We start from the raw sequence: 20,054 nt of genomic DNA, 5'->3' as shown, positions 1-20,054 counted from the left end.
GATTCAATCCCCACTACAAAAAAAAAAAAAAAAAAAAAAAACAAGGCAGGGCATGGTGGTATACCCTGTAATCCCAGCAATTCAAGAGATTGAGGCAGGGGATCTCAAATTTGAGGCCAGCCTGGCCAATTTAGTGAGGCTTTGTCTCAAAATAAAATTTTAAAAAGGGGCCAAGGTCTATACCCAAAGGACTTAAAATCAGCATACTACAGTGATGCAGCCACATCAATGTTCATAGCAGCTCAATTCACAATAACTAAAAACTGTGGAACCAACCTAGATGCCCTTCAATAGATGAATGGATAAAGAAACAGTGGTTTATATACACAATGGAATATTACTCAGCATTAAAAGAGAATAAAATTATAGCATTTGCAGGTAAATGGATGGAATTGGGAAATATCATGCTAAGTGAAGTAAGCCAGTCCTAAAAAACCAAAGGCCAAATGTTTCCTCTGATTAGTGGATGTGATCCATAATGGGGATGGCTGGCGGGGCCTGGGAAGGATAGAGGAACTTTGGATTGGGCAAAGGGGAGGGTGGGGAGAGGAGGGAGCATGGAGCAGGAAAGATGGTGGAACTAGACAGACATCATTACCCTAGGTACACAATATGATTGCACGAATGGTACGACTCCACATCGTGTACAACCAGAGAATTGAAATGTTGTGCTCTATTTGTGTACAATAAATTGAAATGCATTCTGCTGTCAAGTATCACTAAGTAGAACAAATTTTAAAAAATGGAGCTGGGCACGGTGGCACACGCCTTTAATCCCAGTGGCTCAGGAGGCTGAGGCAGGAGGATCACAGGTTCAAAGCCAGCCTCAGCAAAAGCGAGGCGCTGTTACCGCTGTTGACTGGTGATTGAGTCCCCAGTGTTGAAGTATAACACCAGAGAAGCACGCCAAGGCAAGGTCAAAGTGGAAAGTAGAAGTTTATTAAAGGACAGCAGAAAAGACTTCTCCCAGAGGAAGAAGGGGACCCAAGAGGTGGAATCCATGGAAGTGCAGTTGTTTCCCCTTTTTATAGTTCTTTCAGTGATGGAATGTAGGTGGGAAGGCCTGAGGGGTGGGACACAGGTGGGCCAAAGAAGTAATCTGGTCAGGAAGGACTTCTGAGTCAGCATCTTCAAGTTTGCTGGGGGCTGGTCATTAACACTTCTTTGGGATGGGCTCTGGCCTTGGGCTTTTCCCGGACTTCATTAACATCCCAAGAGTTGTTCAACTTTTCCCAGAATTCATTCTAAACACGGCCTCCATTTTGGATCTTACTTGATATTAGACCCGATTTACCTAACTACACTGACTACCTAACTTTAAATCTGGCTTCAGGGCTAAGCAACTCAGTGAGACCCTTCTCTAAATAAGATACAAAACAGGACTGGGGATGTAGCTCAGTGGTCAAGTGCCCCTGAGTTCAGTCCCTGGTACCCCCCCAAAAAAAAAATGAAAAAAAAGAGGGAGGGCAAGGATCTATCTCAGTGATAGAATGCTTCTGGGATCAATCTCAAATAACCCCCATTAAAAGAAAAAGAAGACTGTGACTTCAGCTAAGTGGTAGAGGACCTGCTTAGCATATGCAAGGGCCTCTGTTTGATCCCCTCAGAAAACCAATAACCAATGAATTGCAGAGCGTAGTTTGATGAGGATGGGACATTTATGTAGTCTCAAGCTATTTTGCCACAAATTACTCATTAATTACAAAAGGAGAAATAATAACCTCACAGAAGAGAAACCTGAAACATCTTCACCAAAAATAACATCTCATTAAAAGATACCATGTGTCTCCAATTATGGTACGCTGAGGAGGATACCGTGTCACTTATGTTATATTCTAGTAAAACATAGGTAACGTGAACCTAATCATCAGGGAACATTAGACAAATCCAAACTAGAGGATATTCTGTAAAATAACTGGTCTTTTTAGAAAGGTCATGAGGTCACTAGGTGCCACCGTGGTATATGCCTATAATCTTATCAAATAGGAAAACTGAGGCAAGTGGATTGCAAATTTGAAGTCAGCACCAGCAACATAGCAAGACCCTGTCACAAAATAAAATAAAAAGTGCTAAGAGCTGAGGATGTAGCTCAATAGTAGAGCACCCCTGGGTTAAATCACTAGTACCATAAAAAAAAAAAAAGAAAAGTCATGAAAGACAAAAAAGGGAGGATAGGAGAAACTGAGGAATTAATAATAGTAATACCTTAGAGGAAACTAAATAGGTATGACTTAATGGGAGATGGCATCTTGGATTAGATCCTGTGCTAAGGGGACAATACTTTAAAAGACATTGTTGAGACTACTGAAGAAATTAGAATATGGACTGAATATTTAAAAATATATCAGTGTAAACTTTTCTGGATTTGATAACTGGACTATGGTTAAGAAGTTTTTTTTTTTCTGTTTGTTTGTTACCATCCGGCTTTAAACTCCTGGTCTCAAATGATCCTCCTGCCTCAGCCTCCCAAGTGGATGGGACTACAGTTGTGTATCACAGCTGAGGATATTCTTATTCTTAGGAAATATGCAATAATAAAAATAGGAAAAAATACATGAAGAATTGACAGGTATAAAGTAAAAGGGGCCTGGGATATGTAATCCATCCTCCAGTTGTTCAGAGAAAAGTATGTGTGTGTGTATGTAAAGAGAACTACAAAATGTTTGTGGCAAAATGTCATAAATTGGTGACACAGGGTAAAGGATATGGGTATTTTTCTGTAAAATTATTGCAATTACGATAGGATATGATTTCTTTATGATAAATCTCCACATAAGGTTAGTTACTCTTATTTATTATTTACTTATTAGAGTACTGGGGATTGAACCAAAGAGTGCTCTATTACTGAACTACACTCCCAGCCCTTTTTATTTTTGAGAAAGGATTTTACTAAATTGCTGAGGCTGGCCTCAAATTTGTGATCCTCCTGCCTTAGCCTTCCTAGTCACTGGGATTACAGTCTTGCACCACTGCACACGGCTCCCCAGCCCTTTTTGAGACTGAGTTTTACTAAAGTTACTAAGGATCTTACTAACTTGCTGAGGCTGGCCTTGTAAGGGTAAAATTTCTAAGCTGTTTCTAAACTGCAAAGCCTGAGTTAAAGTGTAAAAGACCGGGCATTGTAAAGTTTCCAAGCTGCAGGGCCTGAGTTAAAAAGTGAAGGACCAGGTATTGTTTAAATTCCTCTGCTACCCCCAAAACCTGTAATCCCTGTAGCTGTTAGGACAATACTGGAACTGCCCAGTAAATATTCCCACTGACTCCCTGGTTGTCTAATAACCTGGGACTCTGCGTAGTTTGTCACATAGTCCTTTAAGCCCTGAAACCAATCAGTTTAAATGTGTACCCCGCTTAGGAGTGACCAATCACCCCGCCCAGCCTGTACCCGCCAATGAATGTACTAATCATGTTTCAGAGTTGTTGTTCAATTTTCCCGCTCCTCATGATGATTTGTTCTGATGTATGCAAAGTCACCCGCCCTCCCCAAAAAGTATACTTAAGCTCTGCTTGACCTCTGCTCTGGGCTCTGGACCACTCTCCCTTCCTGAGTGAGCCTTGAGCCTCAGCGTGCTGAATTGGATCCTCAATAAACTCCCTCCTGCTTATTGCATGAAGCCAGTCTCTTGTGGTCTCTTCCTCCTACGCTTCACCGGACCCTTACAGCCTGGAACTTGTGATTCTCTTGCCTCATTCCAAGTCACTAGGATTACAGGTGTGTGCTCTCACACCTGCCTTACCCCTTTATTTTTTTTCTTTTTCCTTTTTTTAAAATTTTGTTTCCTTTATTAGTTTTTATTTTTAAATTATTATCCTTATTTTAATAAAAAATAAACCCAAGAGTTTATACACAGTTCTCTCCCTTATATGATCAAAGTTGAGAATGTCAAATGAGGTAGGGAAGAGTTATAGAAGTATATATCATATCAATATTTTCCTAATGTCATCAAAGTCAAGCCACATACTGGGACACATGGTCCTCTTCTTCATTTCTTCGCCTCAAATTTCCCCTTTCCAGAACTTGGCCAGTTTCCCCTTCTACTTCCTACTCTGGTTTGCCTGTATTTCATTAAGAGGTGGACAATCATGTTTTCCAGACCCCTTCCAAAGTAGGTTCTTTTCTTTTTTGATTCTGGGGATCAAACCTAGGGCCTCATGCATGCTAAGCACATGCTTTACCCCTGAGTTCCATCTGGCAATCCCATTATGTAGGTTTGTTTTTTTCCCCAGTACTAGAGATTTAACCCAGGGCCTTGCACATGCTAGACAAGCACTGAACCATTGAGCTACCTCCCCAGTCCAATGCAGGTTCTTTGAAGAACCCAGAATGCATTGCTTTGTTGAGAGCCACAGCCAAGTCGGAATGGCCCCTGGCATTTTGCCAGAAGTAATGGTTGAGAGGCGAGCCATTAAGATGATGCTGGATTGATTCAATTGTATATTAGACCTTTACACCAGTAATAGGGCGGCTCTTGCTGCCTTGGGTGCCCGCTACTTTGGAGTTCCCGTTGAGTTCTAGCGGAGTTCAGAGAGTAGATGAGCATGCAGCCCAGTGGAGGGAGTTCTGGTTGGTGTGTGGAGTGTTCCTGAAGGGCCATGTGGGTGGCATTCAGGAGAGTTCCCAGGGAGTGTGCGTGGAGTGCTGTGGGAGTTCGGAAATAAAGTTTGTTCCTGCTTGAGTGGCTCGTGATTTGTGCCCAGCCAGACTGCGGCATTGCTTCATCTCTGCATAGGATGGAAAGACAAAGTTAGCTCTGCCTCTAACTCTTAGACTTAACTATAAAGATGTGTTTGTTTACATATGCAACAGATATATCCTGAGCATTTCTCTGTCCCAGAACCTGTTCTGGGTACTGGGATACAGCCATGGCAAGGAGACATGGAGGATTGGGGCTGAGGCTCAGTGGTGGAGTGCTTGCTTGGCATGTGTGAGGCACTGGGTTTGAACCTCAGCACCACATAAAAATAAATAAATAAAATAAAGGTATTGTGTCCAACTACAACTAAAAAAATTTTTTTAAAAAAAGAGATATGGATTGTAGGTGGTGAAGCAATTGAGAAGTTCTGAGAGATCAAAGGTCATCTTACACATGATTTCACATCTTTTAACATTCAATTTGACTTATTTATTACTTGAACCCTTAAGTTATGTTGTGTTCCACAGAACCTCTGTGTAAGATTTTCAATGAGCCCAAGAAAACAATCAAAGCCAACTTCTCATTGGAATCCTGTTCCTGAACAAACTTCCGTATACCTTTGGGACACCCAGTTCCTTTGTATCAGGAAAAAACACTAAAATTGATCTTGAAGATAAGCAAACCTGAAGGAACAGCTTCTTCTGAGATGGAGATTTGTGCTTGTCCTGGCTCCAAGTTCTAAAACTACTTTAAGGTGGCAAAGGGTAAGGGTGGAAGGAGGAACTTGGTGGAGAAAAGGAGGAATGATCAGGTAGGTGTCACCTTTCTGATCTTTGATCTCAGTTTATGTCCCCATAGTCTGAGGGGAAGGTCAGAAGCTAACCCAACAGTGTACAGATCACTTTGGAGGCCATGCACTGTGGCTTTGAGGTACACTGCCATGTTTGGCACTGAACCAGAGGAGTTATCTCTGCATAGACAGGAAATCCAGCTTCCTGGGATGCCCAGAAACATAGCAGTTTGGATTCCTTCAAGGGGTTTAGGGGCATGGGGAGTTACTTGGTAAGAGCTGAAGCCAGAGTCAGAGAACCCAATGTAACTTCCCCATTGTGACTACGACAGACTGGCTTGTGGACACATGTAAAGCCCCCTTTTGGAACTCCTCAAAAGATCTGAAGACCCCAGATGGCACTAAATTCCCACCTGGAGAATAAGAATAAGAATCCAAATTTCTAAAGACTTATTATGTCACATGCCTAGGATGTGGTGACCTGTTCCACAGTAAGTGCCAGATCTGGCGTTCACAGAAGTCTGTAGGCCTCTGTTGCTTGCTTCAGGGGCTCAGAGATGGGCACAGCCCTGGAGCCCAGAGCTCCTTTCCTAGTGAGCAAACTGGACTATATGCCAGCAGGGTCTCAGGAGACATGATGCCACAACCACTGAGGAAAAGAACATCTTCTGCTTGTGTCATCACCCAACCCCTTTTATTTTCTGACCTTGGCAGCAGGATGCTTCTCAGCCTGATTTCTCAGGGCTTTCTTCCTTGGCCCTTGACTTTCCATGTCAGTTCTGTCTTCTTTTTTTTTTTTTTTTTGTACTGGGGATTGAATTCAGGAGCACTAGACCACTGAACCACATCCCCAGCCCTGTTTTGTATTTTTTTTTTTTTTTTTTTTAGAGACAAGGTCTCACTGAATTGCTTGGTGCCTTGCTATTACTGAGGCTGGCTTTGAACTTGTGAATCTCCTGCCTCAGCTTCCTGAGCCACTGGGATTAAAGGTATGTACTGCGGTGCCTGGCATCTTTGCCTGTTCTTGACTCAGATGCCAGTCACTGTTCCTACCTGCGGTGAAACCTCTCACCCCCAAATCAAGTAACCCGTTACCTCATACTGACGGTGTGTATGTATAGTTTTACTTTCCCCAAAAGTACTTTACATGTTCTGAACATCAACAAGTTGTTCTGAACATTGTTAGGTACTTATGACTACCCCTGGACAGATAGAGAATAAAATGAAGACTGGCTTCCCCCAAGTCACCAGGATGACGGATGGGACCCCAGGATAGCCAGGCTCCCTATCCTAACTTGGGCCTCCTGCACCACATTGCCTCCTGGACATCGAGCTCTGGGTACACCACAGAGATTACAGAGATTACATATCCCAAGTTTTTTGGGACAGTCTATTTTTTTCTTTTCTTTCCTTTTTTTTTTTTTTTTCAGCCTACCAAGTGGTTCGGACTATAGGAACACATCACAACTGGCTGGACAGTCTCTTTTTTGGTACCAGGGATTGAACCCAGGGGCATTTAACCGCTGAGCGTATCCCCAGCCCTTTTTGTTTTTAATTTTGAGACAGAGCTTAGCTAAATTGCTGAGGCTGGCTGTGAACTTGTGATCCTCTTGTCTCAGCCTCCCAAACTGCTGGGATTACAGGTGTGAGCCACTGCACCTGGCGGGACAGTCTCATTTTTAAATAGTCATGTTGTCTTCATGAAGTCAGTCCTACTTAGCCCCCTCGTCCAGGTTTTTCCCTCAGAATATGTGATGATGAAAGTTGTCTCAAGTTACAGGGTTCAGGTCCTGTTCTGGGGAGCCACAACATGAGGATTTAACTAACAAGTGCCACCCCTGATTGACCTCTGCCACGTGAAACCCCACTGCTCCCTGCCCACCAAGAGACATGAGATCCTGTAGGAGGCCATCTAGAAGGCCAGGGCGGGTAGGCCCTGGTTGGCAGGTTAACCAGAAAGCCAGTCATTATGACACTGAGGTCATGTTTTAGTCAGCAAGGCCAGAACTAGGTCTTCTCCACCCTCCTGCCTCTCCCTCCCCTCAGGGGATAGTCTATTGTCAGGCTCACTTCATGATGATCTAGAAAACGTGAGGGGCTGTGGGTGGCCACAGGAGTGTGCTGAGACTTAATGGCAGAGGGTGCCAACACCCATGACTAATGACGTGGGAGTTGCAGGGGGCGAGGCAGACAAGTGGGACCTCAGCTGAAGGGAGGCAGGCCTGACGCAATCTCCCCTCAGCAGCCCAGGCCTCTTAGCATACTGGATTTTCTGTGGGTTCTTTGGCTGTCTTTCTTAGAGGAGAGAGCCTCCTTCCTAGGCCTATGGGATCACTGCCTTAAGACATGGCTTCCTGTTTCCTGTCCCACCCATAGTTGTCCCCACTAGAGGCCTTCTCAGATTCCCTCTGCCAGCCAGGTTGCAGATGCGCCTTCCTGTGGAAATCCCTTCAGGGCACAAATGTCTTCCTCCCAGTGTCACAAGGGACAAAGGTGCCACTTACGAAATAAAGAATGTCCACGTGCTTCTGCCCTTTTCAATGTTTTATTCACTCAGATCACTCAATACAATTTTACTCTATAGGTTCTTAATCAAGAAAATGACTAAATCCTTAATGCTAGACTCTGCAATAGACATAATCAATCCACAGCAAACAATGCTAAGTTAATTCTAAGCACTGCAAACACTCTTAATCATGACAGGCTCATGGCAGACATGAGCTAAGCTCAAGTGCCAGATCTAAAGTCTCAAGCTTTAGGCTCTAAGTCCAGCAGATGCACACTCACTCCTCACTCAGACCTCGGTGATCAGGTCAGGAGCTGAGGCAGGCTTCTCCTGGGGTGGAGCTGACGGCTGGTTGAGGAGAAGGTCATAGGGAGATGTTGCAGTTCTCACCAAGGTCAAGATGTGGCTGTTTGAGAGTGGTGAGGAAGATGCAGAGGATGAGAAGAGTTGGGATGTCAGTCCAGGTCCTCATCAGGCTCTCCGGCATGAGGGCATCAGTGTCAGCTGGCTGAATGTCTGTTCATTTGTTCCATTATTTAAATTTAAATTCTGGGGCATCTGACTGCCCTTTCAATCCCTATCAGCTGCTACTGAATTTCTCAGTGACATCATCCGCCCTGAGGTTAAAGCATCTGGTCTGGTGGTCCCCACCCTGATTTTCTTGCCTTTTATCCTTATGGGGGCGAGGGTGGTATTACTTCACTCTGAGTTTGTCAGGGTGGGGAGAAGTGACTTGTTTATGTCAGGGCTATGCCTGGTGACCATATTGGAGTGCTCTGTAGGCATGTCTAATGAGACTGCAGGTTTCAAAATGTAGTTTTTTTGTTTTTTTTTTTTTTTAAGAGAGAGAGAGAAAGAGAATTTTTTTTTAATATTTATTTTTTAGTTTTCAGCGGACACAACATCTTTGTTTGTATGTGGTGCTGAGGATCGAACCCGGGCCACACGCATGCCAGGCGAGCGCGCTACCACTTGAGCCACATCCCCAGTCCTCAAAATGTAGTTTTAAAATGGAGTTGCTTATGCTAAGATCCAAGGCCATCTTCACACCCAGTTCGGAAGGGGGTGCCCCACTTCGTTTCTCCTCTGCTATGTCCTTGTTCCCCTAACCCAGTAAGTCAGAAGGAACAGGGAACATTGATTCTCATTTTTTAACACCTTTTGAAAAAGTACTTTCTGTTATTATTTTGGAAACTTTTTTGTGACACACAGGACTCATTTTGCTCCCCATCTTACTTTGGGAGACCCCAAGATTGAGCTGTGGGAGTTGAACCCAGATCATGGCTGACCAGTAGGGTGGGCCTGGGCACCCTGGGCAGAGTTGGGGCTTGGCAAGAGATCCCAAGGCCCTCTGAGCTCAGTGGCATGGGAGTGGGGACCTGGAGGTGGGATGGAGGGGTGGAGGAAGCTGCTATCCTGCTTGTTCTCTACCTTTTAGATTCATCTATCTGTGAGGTGATTTTCCAAATACTTTGAGGCCTCAGCTCTTGTTTGCTTGCCCAACACCGGGCCCTGGGGTCTCTGACTTGTTGTCAGGCCCCTGCCCAGTTCTTCGCTGTTTGGGCTGTTTGTAGAACCAAAACTTCCTCATCTGGCTCTCTGCGCGGAGAGCAGGAAGGAAGTGCTGGCACCAGTCGGGTGCAGCACACAGAAGGCTGGCAGCCTGCTGGTCTAGCTCCAGGCCCAGGTGGCTGCAAGTTCCAGGATGGATGACTCAGGTAAACTGTGCTGGACAAACAAACCAGCATCCTCACCCCAGCAGGATGATCCTGTAATTAGCCCTCCTGTTGTCATTGTACCACCACCTCCTGAGGGTGGCCTTGCTGGCACAGATCCAGGACACAAGGAGATCGGCAGGAATGTGGTTACCTTGGTTTGTGTTTTGTTGCCCAAGGTACTTCTACGGCTGGGCTTGAAGCTGAACCACCAGCACCTGCACTGTCTGACGGGGTGGAAGCTGCAGAGCTAAAAGATCCCTACCCAAGGCCAATCCGTGGAGGAAATTCTAGGCTATCACTTTTTCCTAATCCCAACATTTATTGTTTCAGCACTTCCTTCTCTCAGGAGACCCCCAAGGCCAGGCAAACTAGAGGCATTTGGCCAGAGACAACTGGGTTTAAACCAACAGGTGTGTGTGCCACTAAGGCAGGTGCACCATGCCTGCCTCATTGAAATAGTACTGAACCTCTGAATGAGCACTACAGTATGCTAGCTACTGCTCTAAGCACTTCAATCTCTCATTTATTTTTATTTTCTTTTCTTTCTCTCTCTCTTTTTTTTTTTTCTTATAGTACTGGGGTTTGAACCCAGGGGCATTCTCTCACGGAGCTACATCTCCAGTCCTTTTTCTTTTGAGACAGTCTTGCCAAGTTGCCAAGGCTGGCCTTGAACTTGTGATCCTCTCACCTCAGCCTCCTAAGTGGCTGGGATTACAGACATGGGTCACTGTGCCTAGCTCTCATTTAGTTTTCAAATACCCTTATGACACAGCTACTAGTATTGTTTTTGTTTTACAGATGAAGAAATGGAAGTACTGGGTTGTTGGCCTAGAAGTACATGCTGGTGACCATCAAGTCCAAGATTTTTTTTTTTTTTTTTAAGAGTGAGAGAGAGGGAGAGAGAGAGAGAATTTTAATATTTATTTTTTAGTATTTGGCAGACACAACATCTTTGTCTGTATGTGGTGCTGAGGATTGAACCCAGGCCGTACGCATGCCAGGCGAGTGCGCTACCGCTTGAGCCACATCCCCAGCCCCTCAAGTCCAAGATTTGAACCCAGGGTACTAATCTAATGCCTGCTTGCTCCATCTGCCAAACCACCTGGCCTAAGGCTGGCACTCTTACCTCTCACAGAATATTGCCTTTTTTCTGCTCTGTCATCCTTGCTGTACAACAGGCAGGGGTCTGATCATGGAACCCCAGGACTCTAGGCCTGGCACAGCCACACCCACTCTGCGATCTTGGCTGCATCTCCCCACTCTGACCTTCGGATTCATTGTGGAATTCAGGGGAGTTAGGTCACATAGTCTTTTCAACTGATTCCAGAACTATGGCTCTACAGGGCTGGAAAGGGCACTGAGGAAAGGCCCCTCCCTCCTTCCATGCACAGCCCCATTGGAAGTGTTTACTCCTGACAATCAAGGGAAGCTTCATGGGCACTGGAGTAGGACGGTGATAAACTCTGACCTGGTGCCACTGACTAATGGAGCAAAGCTGCTTCCCCACTCCATACCTCAGTTTCCCCACTCCATCTAGGGAGATAATGATCTCTCTGTACTCAGTGCTACCATGAGTCAGAGTTAATTAGTATTAGTCACAGACTTTGGAATCCTCATATGCAAAGGGTCACCTGCCAGGTCTAAGCAGCCCTGTGGCCATGATGACACACCATACTGGCCTGTGCCCCTATGAATATGTCCTTGAAACTTCATTACTGGTTTGCTTAAATTTGTGAATTGGCCTGGAGGTGACCTGGCCCTGGAGTGACCTAGTCTAGAGTGCTGGTGCTGAGAAGGGGGCAAGGATGACATCTTGAGAGGGCTGCCTCAGAACTTTCATGTGTGCTGATGGCTGCCAATGGCTTATCTTCCCCTGGGTTTCTTTTTTAGCTGACTTTCTAGTGAACATGGTCCTTACCCTTGCCATTCATGCCTCTATATCCTGGATGCAGGGTCCTAACCCCAACCTTCAATTAAGGGAGATTTTCTCCCCCTTCTCTGGCTCTTCAATAAATATCCAATCTTTCCATATGGATTATCTTAATGCTTTCAATCTCTCTTTTTCCACCACTGGATTAGCCTATGGTTGACACTAGGCATCTTCAGACTCAGTTTAAGCAGGGCTAGGAAGGAAGACCTATAACAGAAATAAGGACAAAGTAAGAATGATGCAGAAATGAGGATAAATCATTTGAAAAGTCAGTGCTGTATTGCCCAATACTGTTGATGGTGATTGGTATGAAATGGGGAGGTCAGGTTTGTCTTGCCTCCGCAATTTAAGCTAAGAAGTCAGGCATGGAGCACTGGGGGCATCTAGTGGCTCTGGCTGGTACTGCTAGCATTAGTGCTTGGCACTAAAGCCCCATACCTGACCTTGCTTGAATCTCAAGTAGGCTACAGAGACATGGGAGATGGCATGATTGTTAAGGGGAGATTTTCTAGCCACTTCATATCTGGTAAGTCATATTTACCTTGACATGTAACTTCTCTGGCTCTATAAGAGTCTCACGTTTGGTTTCATTCATCCTTTCCCCACCAGAGAAAGTGCAATGTAAGGTTATGGAAGACCAAGACCATGACTACAGGTAGGTGTTAGAGCAGACAATCAGACATGTCAAGAGAAAGAAGGGATGATGATAATGGGCTGAGGTTATGGCTCAGTGCTTGTCTAGCACATGTGAGGCACTGGGTTCGATCCTTAGCACTACATAAAATAAGTAAAATTTTGTCTATCTACAACTAAAAAAAATGTTAAAAAAAAAGAAAGAAGATATGACAAATGATGCTGTCCAAGCCTAAACTGAAGGATTAAGGGAAATAATCTTGTTCCATGTATATAACAAGTTAGGCCATTTCTATTTTCCTTATTATAGTAAAGAACATATAAAAAATTTACTATTGTAAGCTGGATGTGGTGGTGCACACCTATAATCCCAGCCGCTCTAGAGGCTCAGGTAGGAGGCCAGCCTGGGCACCTTAGCAAGATCCTGTCTCAAAATAAAATACAAAAGTTTGGGGATGTAACTCAGTGGTAGAGTGCTTGCCTCACATGTGTAAAGTCCTGGGTTCAATCTCCAGTACTGCCAAAAAAAAAAAAAAAAAAAAAAAAACTAAGATCATCCTTTTTTTTTTCTCCAGGCTTTGCACATTCTAGGCAAATGCTCTACCACTGAGTACATCCCTAGTCCCCACCTTAGCAGTGTTAACTATATGTGTATTGTGCAACAGATTTCTAGAACCTTTTCATCTTGCAAAACTAAAATTCTTGTGTATAGTAGGCAAAAGATCTACTACCAAGCTACAACCCCAGCCTTTGTATTGTCCTCTTGTCATGGTTGTTTTTCACATATATCACAAAAAGTTGTCCACATTGCTGCATGATCAATTACAATGATCATTTTAATGGTTTGAATTAGATTCCACATACATATTCTGTAATCAACTGTTTTAGATGTTTAGGTTGTTTTCAATTTATTATCAGTAACAGTGTATTAAGATCATCATACATATGCCTTTTTTCTTTTGAAATATATCCTTGGTCAGGAGGCATTAAGAATAGTGTTAGGAACACAAGCTTTGGAGAAAGATGGCTTGAGTTTGAATCCTGGCCCTCACCTACTGGGTAGGTGACCTTGAGCAAAGTAATTAATTTATGCTTTAACTTCCTCATTTGTAAAAAAGGAATAGTAATTGTACCCACCTCATAGGATTACTACCAGGCTGCAGGGCATGGTGGTGAATGCCTGTACTCCTACAAACTTGGGAGGTTAAGGCAGAAGGGTCACCAATTCCAGGTCAGTCTCAGTAATGTAACAAGGCCCTGAGAAGCTTAGTGAGACCTTCTCAAAATAAAAAATAAAAAGATCCTGGAATGTAGCTTAGTGGTAGAGCACCCCTGGATTCAATCTCCAGTACCTCAACAAGAAATAAAAAATAAATAAACAAGGGCTGGGGTTGTGGCTTAGTGGTAGAGCACTTGCCTAGCATGTGTGAGACACTGGGTTTGATCCTCAGTACCACATAAAATAAATAAAACAAAGGTATTGTTATTGTGTCCATGTACAACTTAAAAAAATTTTTTTTCAATAAACAAAATTTTATTTTGAGGCAGGGGTCTTGCTAGGTTGTTCAAACTAGCTTCAAAATTATCTACCTCCAGAGTAGCTGGGATTACAGGCATGTGCCTCTGTATCTGGCTTGGAGGTGAATCTTGGATCCCTTCTAGGCCACTCATTTTAGGCTCCTATTTCCATACCCTTGAGGACTTTGCTGACCTGCCATGGGAAATAGTTTTCCTCTATCCGCCTTCTGGGATATCAGTAGCTAGCAGATAGAGTACAGGAGGCTGACAAGTATATTCTTAGAATGATTTGAATCTTTAATAAAAGACTAAATTTCCAAAGGTCCAGAGGCCTTTATATAGTCCCTTTTCTCTTTACCAGCCTCAGCTACACAACAGTCAATTCAATCAGAGGCACTGTGGATAGAAAGTACAAATCGCTGGCTGGGGATGTGGCTCAAGCGGTTGCGGGCTCGCCTGGCATGCGTGCGGCCCGGGCTCGATCCTCAGTACCACATACAAACAAAGATGTTGTGTCTGCCAAAAACTAAAAAATAAAATATTAAAAAAAGAGAAGTTATTAGGGATGGGGTTGTAGTCAGTGGTGGAGCACATGCCCCTCAAGTATGAGGCACTGGGTTTGATCTTTTGTACCACATAAAAATAAATAAAATAAAATTTAAAAAAAGTAGAAATCGCTACAATTGTAGCCAGGGAGCAATGAGAGAAAAGAGAACATGGCTAAAGATGGAATGAATGGTCTCTCATTAAAGGGCTCAAGTGTAATACTCTTTTCTGAGAGCATGGGTCAACTGACCCAGATGACAGCTATAAAAAGCCAAAGAAAACTGAGAATAGGAATATAACTAAAAATAGAAAGGCAAACTGGAGGAGGAAGCATCTGCACTTTTGTTGTTGGTCAAGCTGCACATGCAGCTCTTAGTGCCTAAGAAGGGATAGGGTGGAAGGGATAGAAAGCTGGTTTGGAGGCAGCCACAACTGATCTGAGTGTAATGAGTTCACAAGGAAGTCCCCCTAAAGCCCCCCCACCCAAATGCCCCACTTGCAAAGTCTATTTATTAAACATCTAAAAAGAGCTAAGATGCTTCCATCCCATGAGTGGTTGTAAGGTATTTCTATTGTAAGAGGAAGAATTCAACTTTGAGCTTGGGAAAGGAAAGTCAGAATCATAGTGCTTTATTTTATTTTATTTTTTGTTGAGAATTATAGTGCTTGAAGATCATCCCAGCTGTACTGTAACAGAAAGAACATGAGGCTGGAAAGAGCAAGTGAAGTGCAGCTCTGCCATATTCTAGCTATGGCAGAGCTAGTTATTAAATATGAGATTCAGTCTTCCTCTCTGAAAAAAAAAAGTTGATTTGGATGAGAATTCCAACTTTTATTGGAATTCTAGAGGCTCAGTGAAAAAAAATGAAAGAAGATTCTGAAGACTGGGATAACTGAGTAAAGAGAGGGGGCTCTAAATAACCTTGAATATTAGGGGGTCTTCAAGATACCTTATCACTGAGACCATGCTGCAAAAGAAGGTGCTGGTCTGGGAGGCAAAGAGGAAGGTTTTGAAATTTTTGTTTACTAGGAGGGAACAAATTAACCCAGATTACACAGTATCCCATAATGTACTTATTGTAGGTAATACAAGTTAGCTACATTTCTTAACAGGTTGACTTACAACATCTTTGTAGAAAATTAAAGTCTTGGTTTTCGTTGCTATGACAAAATTCTGTAGACATCATATGCAGATTGGTTACTTCATAAAGAGATTTATTATTTGGGAGGCTGAGGCAGGAGGATCACAAGTTCAGGAGCAGCCTGGGCAACTTGGTGAGACTGACACTGTTTCAAAATAAAATAAAAATAGGGGTGGGAGATGTAATTTAGAGGTTGAACATCTGCATAGCATTTCAAGGCGCTAAATTCAATCCCAGGACTGCAAATAAATAAACAAACAAATAAGTAAATAAAAGTTTATTGAGCTCTTAGTTCTGGAGGTCTGAGGACACAGCACAGCATTAAATTCCCGTGAGGGGGCTCATGGTGGATAGCATTACATGGAGGGGTCATGTGGAAGGGACACACATTGGAAGAGGAAGCAAGAAAGAAGCAAGGAAGCCAAACTTATATCATAACCACTCATTCTTGCAGTAACCTAGCCAGTCCCAGGACAGTGTGAACTCACTCCTGTGAGGAAAGCATTAATTCCTCTTAATAGACCCAAATACCTCTCAAAGGTACCACCTGCCAATACTTCCACATTGGGGACCAAGACAGGCTGGCTTTAAGAAAACAATGTTGAGAGCTTCACTCTGCACAGCCCTATAGATGATGAGCCTTTGGACTGATGTTCCTTGTTTGTTGTTTTTGGTACAAGGGATTGATCCCAGAGATACTCAACCACTGAGCCACATCCCCAGCCTTTTTTTTTTTTTTTTATTTGATTTAGAGACAGTCTCATTGAGTTGCTTAGGACCTCAGTAAGTTGCTTAGGCTGGCTTTGAGCTCACGATCTTCTCACCTCAGCCTCCTGAGCAGCTGGAATTACAGATGTGTGCCTGGCATGTTCCTTGATTTCAACACATCAAATCATTCTCCCTGAACTGCAGAAAAGCATTTCAGATATACTGAATTTAACAGATTAAAAGTAAAACAACTATCTTCCCTTCCCACCTAGTTCTCTATCTTGATTGGTTAGGCCACAACTTGAAGATCACCTTTGATTTTTCTCCTTTTCCTTATACGCACACCAATCATGTTGGAGGCACTTCTGACATTTCTATCAAATCATGTTCTACTACCATTACGGGGCCACTGCCTACACACCTCCCTTAATCCTTCCTGACTCCCCTAATGCAAGATATTCAGAGGGACCAGAATTAGCTTTCGAAGAACGAATGTCATTCCTCTGCTCAAAAATTCCTCAAGATCTTCTTTCCCTACAGAACCAAGTCCAAACTTCCTTGTATAACATACAAGACTTCAAACTGGTCCAACTACCATTCTCTACCTCTTTCCTCTATTCAGCCCAAGTCTCTAGTCATTAGCAGAACACCTGCAGTTTCTGGAACATGTCCTACACTCTGCTTATTTGCTCAGTGTTCCTTCAACCTCTAATGTCCTTTTTTTATTGAATGTCCACCATTTGTCACAGGTATTGTTCTACATGTTGAGATTAAAACTATGATAGACAAGGTTCCTGTTCTCATGGAGCCTCCATTTCTCACTACACTCTCAGGTGCAGTTCAAATCCACCTTCACTGAAATTCTCTGCAATTCCATAATGAACATTAACTCCCTTGACTTTTATACTTCTAGAGTATTTGGCACAGTTTGTCTTGTGTGACATCTGTATATCCAAACAACATTTTTATCTTCTGGCCCAGACTATAAACTTCTTGAAGATAGAAACTAGGTAGTCATTCATTTATGATGGCTCCCATGGTGCCTCAAACACACAGGAGACCCAATGTTTCTTTTTCTTTCTTTTCTTTTTTTTTTTTTTAAAGAGAGGAGAGAGTGAGAGTGAGTGAGAGAGAGAGAGAATTTTTTAATATTTATTTTTTAGTTTTTGGCAGACACATCTTTGTTGGTATGTGGTGCTGAGGATCCAACCTGGGCCGCACCTGGGCTGCACGCATGCCAGGTGAGTGCGCTACCGCTTGAGCCACATCCCCAGCCCCTATATTAATGATTCTATACCACTCCTTAAGAACAATTATTACCTAGAAGCCACACATTGTGGCACATGATTTTAATCCTAGCTACCTGGGAGGCTGAGGCAGGAGGATTGCAAGTCCAAGGGCAACTTAGTGAGACCCTATATCCAAAATGATATAAAAAGGCTGGGTATGTAGCTCAATGGTAGAGTCCTTGCTTAGCATGCATGAGGCTCTGGTTTAATCCCCAGTATTAAAAAAGAAAAGAAAAGGTACTATGATCTACAGGCTCAGAACTTCTTGAGTGGATTTCTAATTCACATAGTCATCAGCCAGCAAATGATTTCCCATCCTGCACCAGAATTCTAATTTCTATAAACATCAGAACACTGCCCATTAGTCTCTAAGGAGGACCATGCAGACCAACAATGAACAGTCAAGCCATTTACCAATGTCAAAGGCAAGAAGAGCATTAGAAAAATAACCTGTCAGCCTCTACCTGACCTCCTCCAATGGAAAAAGTTTGATTAGGAGACAGATCAACAACTGTTTACCATTTTAAAAATTAGAATTAGAAATGATGAATTTCGGGCTGGGGATGTGGCTCAAGCGGTAGCGCGCTCGCCTGGCATGCGTGCGGCCCGGGTTCGATCCTCAGCACCACATACCAACAAGAATGTTGTGTCTGCCGAGAACTAGAAAATAAATATTGAAAAATTCTCTCTCTCTCTCTCTCTCTCTCTCCTCTCTCTTAAAAAAAAAAAAAAAAAAGAAATGATGAATTTGTAGCTCAGTGGTAGAGTACTTACCTAGCACATCTGAGGCACTGGGTTTGATCCTCAGCACCACATAAAAATAAATTAAAGAAAGAGGCGTGAGTCATATATGTAAGAAATTTAAAAAAAGAGGTGGGAGATTAAAAAAAAAAGAAATGATGAATTTAAAATCTGATAACATAAGGAGTTAAAAGTCTAAAGAGAATTATACAATACACAATCCTGATTTGGACAAATCAGATATATAAAGAACATGTTTAGAAAAAATAATTTTTTTTTTTTTTTTTTTTTGGTAGTGCTAGGGGTTTGTGCATGCAAGGCAAGTACTCTACCAACTGAGCTATAGCCATAGCCCAAGAACTTTCTTTTGGTGCTGGGAATCGAACTCAAAGAGTTTCATATTTACTAGGCAGGTGCTCTGCCACTGAGCTACAACTCAGCCTCACAATTAGGAATTTTGAATATAGATTGGTATTACATGATATTCATGGATAATTACTTTTTTTGTGTGGTACTGGGGAAACTCCAGGGGTGCTTTAATACTGAGCTACATCCCTAGTCCTTTTTATTATTATTATTTTTTTTAATTTGAAACAGGGTCTTTTTAAATTCCTGGGGCTGGCCTTGAACTTGTGATCCTTCTTTCCTCAGTCTCTCAAATCGCTGGGATTACAGGAATGTACCACTGCAACCAGCTCCCAGGGATTATTAATTTTTGTTTGGTGTAATTTGTAAGGGGAAAGGTGTATTTTTTAGAGAGATAAGCCAAAGTATAGTATGGATAAAATATTAATGTTATTTTCTTTAAATCACTTTAGTTTAAAAATAAAGATATAAACCAGATGTGGTGACACATGCCTGTAACCCCAACCATTTAGGAAGCTCAGGTAGGAGGATTTTGAGTCTGAGGCCAGCCAGGGCAACTTGGTGAGATTCTGTCTCAAAAAATTAAAAGGGTTGGGGACATGGGTCAGAGGGAGAGTGTTCCTAGGTTCAATCCCCAGTAACTATGAAAAAAAAAAAAAAAAGGCCAAGCATGGTGGCACATGCCTATAAACCTGACACCTGACTCAGGTGGCTGAGGCAGAAGAATCACAGGTTAAAGGCCAGCCTCAAGAAATGTAGCAAAGCCCTAAACAACTCAACAAGACCCTGCCTCAAAATAAAAAAGGGCTGAGGATGTGGCTTAGGGGTTGAGCACCCCTGAGTTTAATCCCTAGCAAGCCCTCCCCCCACCCCCCAAAAAAAGGTGAGCCATAAAATAAATCAACGTTACTAAAGTATAACATATCAGAGAATTCTTTCCAGCCTCTAACAGAATGAAACCACCTTGCTTCCAGTTTAAAAAAGACTATACCTTTTTGACTGGAATTACAAATAAATTTCAGGTTTTGTATCCACTCTGAGAACCCAGTTTGACTCTATTTTTGGGGGGGAGGGAAGGCAGTACTTGGGACTGAACCCAGTGATGCTCTAATGCAGAGCTATGTCCCTTGGCCTTTTTATTTTGACACAGGTTCTAAGCTGTGGAGGATCTTGCTAAGTTGCCCAGGCTGGCCTTGAACTTGCAATCTTCCTGCCTCAGTCTCCTGTGTAAAGGTGTGGGCCACCATGCCCAGACCACAGTTTAACTCTTGATAATATAACCTAAGATTTTTCCAGCCTACCAGGCAAGGGAGAAAACAATCTTGAGCATCGAAGCATCTTGGCAAATACTTTAATAACACACACTGTCAAATCCTGGGATATACAGTCCTTGAAACACTGCCCACACTAAAGCTGCTGAAATGCATGTTCCTGGGTCTTCCATCTAGTTTTGTAGCCTCACAGTCCTTTAATAGAACTGGGTTTGCAGTACCTTATCCTGTCCACATCCCCACAGGGAAATGGGTCTCCTGT

The sequence above is a fragment of the Urocitellus parryii genome, chromosome 3, assembly GCF_045843805.1.
Source record: "Urocitellus parryii isolate mUroPar1 chromosome 3, mUroPar1.hap1, whole genome shotgun sequence".
In the NCBI taxonomy this organism is placed as follows: Eukaryota; Metazoa; Chordata; class Mammalia; order Rodentia; family Sciuridae; genus Urocitellus; species Urocitellus parryii.
Note: the sequence above shows the minus strand (reverse complement) of the source record.